The sequence below is a fragment of the Eriocheir sinensis genome, chromosome 41, assembly GCF_024679095.1.
Source record: "Eriocheir sinensis breed Jianghai 21 chromosome 41, ASM2467909v1, whole genome shotgun sequence".
NCBI lineage: Eukaryota > Metazoa > Arthropoda > Malacostraca > Decapoda > Varunidae > Eriocheir > Eriocheir sinensis.
The window spans coordinates 570,043-575,042 of record NC_066549.1 but is presented as its reverse complement, the minus strand read 5'-3'; the positions used below and the strand labels follow the sequence as shown (position 1 = coordinate 575,042).

The 5,000-nt window shown below is 40.6% G+C and overlaps 1 protein-coding gene across 2 annotated transcripts in view; it reads left to right on the top strand.

Annotated features, from left to right (window-relative positions):
* Nucleotides 1–2,466: 2,466 nt before the first annotated feature.
* Nucleotides 2,467–5,000, top strand: part of LOC127009470 (Kv channel-interacting protein 4-like) — a 201,211-nt gene continuing 198,677 nt past the window's right edge. For both annotated transcript variants that reach the window (XM_050882565.1, XM_050882564.1), the window contains exon 1: nt 2,467–2,540. The gene's annotated coding sequence lies outside the window, so the exon portion shown is untranslated. The remainder of the gene's footprint in view (nt 2,541–5,000) is intronic.

Here is a 5,000-nt window from a genome sequence, read left to right as displayed (position 1 = left end):
TCTCTTCTCTGTCTCCCATACGTCCTCATTTTCTCTCCCTTCCTCCTCATATTTCTCCACACACACACATCCGCTCCTCACTTTTTTTTTCTTTCTTGCTCACATTTCTCTACACCTCGTTCCTCTCTCTCACTCTTTCTGTCTCTGTCTCTATCTATCCATCTATCTATCTTTCTTTCTGCTTGTGTATTCATGGCTTCACTTGTTTCTCACTTGTAAATATTTCTTCTTCTGTCTTCTCTAGTCACCCAGAACACTTATCACAACACGCAACAGAAAACCAATACTCTCAAACCCTCGGGGATTGCACACCCACATTCGATAAAGCTTTGGTAGAGGTTGTGTTAGTAGTATTTCCATGGGGGGTAGTTTCATGTGCCTTGTGATTGCTTGACAAGGCTTTTTCTGTTGCACCATGAAAGTGAAAAGCACTACTCATGAGAACCCGACTAACCTCCCTTGTGGCCTTGGGAAATAGATAGCAGAAAGCAGAGAGAGCAGAAAGCGTCTCAGAATACAGGTCTTACATAATTTTATACACACTGGTTAAGCTTTTGTTGTGTTAGTATCTCCATGAGTAGTTTTATGAGCCTAGTGATAGTTTGGCAAGGCTTCTGCAACATAGGTAATAGTTGTTGTGAGAGCCGAAAGCCTCTGAAAATCCGTACCTAATACACTCATACGGTATAAGGCTTTGGTAGAGGTTGTGTTATATAGTATTATGGGACAGTATTAACATGAGCCACTGTACTGCGACCCCAGCTCGGCGTACCAACACAAAGCCGCGGGTAAGGGAAATCACAGCGAACGGAAATAATGAGTTAGGGAACAAATATTTGGGGAGAATATTGATTAAGAGGGAAAAATACGAAGACTAATTAGTTCCTTTCTGCCTCATTGACTGACAGACTACCTGCCCAATTAGCATTCCAGGTAGAGGGAGGGGGACAGGTAGACAGATAGATAGATAGACAGGTAGATAGATAGATAGATAGATAGATAGATAGATGAAGAGAGAGAGAGAGAGAGAGAGAGAGAGAGAGAGAGAGAGAGAGAGAGAGAGAGAGAGAGAGAGAGAGAGAGAGAGAGAGAGAGAGAGAGAGAGAGAGAGAGAGAGAGAGAGAGAGAGACAGACAAACAGACACAGACAAATAAACAGATAGACGTCGGTGTGTGTGTGTGTGTGTGTGTGTGTGTGTGTGTGTGTGTGTGTGTGTGTGTGTGTGTGTGTGTGTGTGTGTGTGTGTGTGTTTGACTCCTTTATTGTTTCGACATTAGTAAAAGAAAAAGTCTACGGAAAAAAAAGTGTTTTATGTAAGAAGTGAAAAGCGAAAAAAAAAGAAAGGAAGGGAAGGAGGAGAAATATGAGGAGGAGGAGGAGGAGGAAGAGGTGAAGGAGGTGAAGGAGATGAAGGAGATAGTTAATAGAGGGAGGTGGGAAGGAGGGAAGGAGGGAGAGAAGAAGAACGGTTGGAGGAAGTAAGGTAGGAAAGGAGGAGGGAAGATGAAGGGAAAATGGAGAGAAAGAAGGATTGGTGAGGGAAGCGAGGGAGGAAGGGAAGGAATCTCGGCGGAGAGAAAAAAGGAGAGGAGAAGAGGGAAAGAAGGAGAAGAAGGAAGAAGGACGTGGGAGGAGGAAAGAGAGAAAGAAGAGGAGAGAAAAAGAAGGGAAAGGAGGGGAGGAGGAGAAGATGAGACCAAAAAAAAGGAGAGGATGAGAAGAAGGAAAAGAGAAAGGAGATGAGAGAGAGAAGAATAAAGAGAAGGGATAAGGAGAATAGGAAGACGAGAGGGAGAAGGAAGAAGAGAAGGGAGAAGAACAACATGATATGGGAAAAAGAAAGAAAGGAAAGGAAGGAGAGAAGGAAGGAGAGAAGTGAGAAGATGAAAGAGAATAATAGGGAGGGCATGAGAGAGAGAAGGGAAGAGAAAAGGGAAAAGAAGAAAAGCAGAGAGAAGATTAGCGAGAGAAGAAAGGAAAGGAGAAGAGAGAGAGGGAAGGAAGAAAGAACAACAAAGAAAGGAGAGGAGAGGATAGAGAGGGAAAAGAAGGAGAGCAAGAAAATGAGAAGGAGAGGAGAGGAAGAAGAAAGGAGAGGAGAGGATAGCAGAGAAAATGACAAAGGAGAGAGAGAGAGAGAGAGAGAGAGAGAGAGAGAGAGAGAGAGAGAGAGAGAGAGAGAGAGAGAGAGAGAGAGAGAGAGAGAGAGAGAGAGAGAGAGAGAGAGAGAGAGAGAGAGAGAGAGAGAGAGAGAGAGAGAGAGAGAGAGAAGATAATGTGATAATATGAAGCAAATGGACAAATAACGAGATAATTAAGAGATTAGTGAGACGAGGAGGAGGAAAATAATGCTAATCTAAGTATTGCCATTAGTATTATCACACACACACACACACACACACACACACACACACACACACTCCAGCACCAGCACTAGCCAGCCAGCGCCAGCCAGAACTCAGTGTGCCGCGGGCCGTCACGGAGAAAGGAAGGATTTGCGCGCTGCTCCGTCCTTGCCTCTGCCACGAGTGTTTCACAGGTGACCTTCCTTACCTTCCTACCTGTCTCCCTTCCCTTTCCTATACCCTTTTCCCTATACCCTCTTCTCTATCTTCTTTTCCTATACATCATGATTTTATAACGAGTAATTCAGGTGATCATTTTTACCTGTATATCCCTTCCTCCCTCCCTCCTTCCTTTCCTCCTTCCTTCCTTCATTCCCATACCCTTCCACCTTGTCACTTCTACCCTCTTCTTTTTCCTCCTCCTCCTCCTCCTCCTCCTCTCCCTTCTGCCTCCACTTCATCCCATATACACTAATTTAAAACTCGTGACAGACCCAATTGTGTTTTTTTTTTTTTGTGTGTGTGTGTGTTAGAAGTGAGTGACTCGTAGTTGTTGTTTTTTCTTTGTTTTATGGTGGATTTAAGTTTAAGAAAGAAATTGGTTTTGATGAAGATATTTTTTTGTTGTTTAAAGAAATGTCTGGTTTTGCTTTTTATTTTATTTCGTATTGTGAACTTTAAAAAAATACTACTGTGTGTTTTTATATTTTGGTCAAGGATGAGAAATGCGTGTTTTTTTTTAATTACCTGTTTTTTTTTCGTATTGTGAACTTTGAGAAAATTTGGATATTAATGAAAGGTTGGTGGGGGAGGTTCTGGCGAAGATAAGAAAGAACGTGTGTTTTTAGTTTTTAGGGAGGAGATGGAGATACGAGGTGCATGTAATTTTAATCGATTTTTTTTTCTTATTATGCACTTCAAGAAAATTGGTTGAATAATTAAACTTTGGTGTGAATGTTTTTTTTTTTGAGAAGATGCGAAAGTGCGTGTTTTTGGAGGGAGATGAAAATACGTAATCCGTGTAAGTTTACATTATTTATTTTTTCGTATTGTGAACTAAAAGGAATTGGTTGAGTAATGAAAATTTGGTGTACATATTTTTTGGCGAAGATACGAAAGTGCGTGTTTTTGGAGGGAGATGAAAATACGTAATCCGTGTTATTCTACATTGTTTATTTTTTCGTATTGTGAACTTAAAGGAAATGGTTGAGTAATGAAAGTTTGGTGTGTATATTTTTTGGCGAAGATACGAAAGTGCGTGTTTTTTTTTTTTGTCTGTGTGGAGGAGTTGAAGATGCTAAATGAGTTTGTTTTTCAATCGACCATTTTTCGTATTGTGGACTTGAGGAACAAACGTTTATAGGAGTGAGAAAAAAAAGTTTAAGTGACACAGTGCAGGGAGGTGAGAAGGAAAGGAAGAGGAGGAATGCGAATAATGAGTGTTTGAAAAATAATGATGATGATGATGATGATGGTGATGATAGTGATGATTGTAAAAGCGTGTGTGTGTGTGTGTGTGGTCATAATATTACTGATAACTGAAAAGAATAAGAAAAACGACGACAACAACTATTACTTCTACTCCATCTACTACTGTTGTTACTACTACTACTACTACTACTACTACTGCTACTACCATCACCACTACCACTACTTCTACTGCTACTACTGCAACTACTACTACTACTACTACTACTACTACTGCTACTACTACTACTACTACTACTACTACTACTACAGAAACACAAACACAAAAAATATATCAACATTATCACCACCACCACCACCACCACAACCATCACCACCACCACGACAACCACAACAACAAAACCCACGTCAATAAGTAAATAAATAAATAGATAAATAAATAACAGCGAAAACTGGTCCCAAAATCGGCACCCAAACACCGTTAATTTGACGTTACATGAAGGATTATGAAACTCTACGGAGGCAAAGGCGATGTATTAATTAGACCAGCGCGGTGAGGAGGGGGAGCGAGGGTGGGTGCGTATTATCATTATTATTATTATTATTATTATTATTATTATTATTATTATTATTATTATTATTATTATTATATGAGAATCTCTCTCTCTCTCTCACATCACCTCTCCCAATATCTCCGATTTATTGGCTCTCCTCACACCTCTTCCTCTTCCTCCTTTTCCTCGTCCTCCTCCTCCTCCTCCTCCTTCCTTTCACGGCCACCGCAAGAAACATTAATTCCCTGATTCTTACAGCGGATAAGTGACGGAGGAGGAGGAGGAGGAGGAGAAGGAGGAGGAGGAGGAGGAGTTATAATATTACAGTACGTGTTTTGAACGGGAAGAAAACAGCTTAGGTAACGCCACCCATATTATATAGATAGACCACCATAGAAAAAAAAGAGAGAGAGAGAGAGAGAGAGAGAGAGAGAGAGAGAGAGAGAGAGAGAGAGAGAGAGAGAGAGAGAGAGAGAGAGAGAGAGAGAGAGAGAGAGAGAGAGAGAGAAATAAAAATCACAAGAGGAAACAGATGAAGAAAGTAAGAAAGAGAGAAACAGAAAGAAATAAAGAAAAAGAAAACACCAGACAGAGGGAAACATGGATTAAACAAATAGAGAAATGGAGAGAAGGGAAAGAAAGATAAAAAAAAAAGCACATAAAATTGACAGA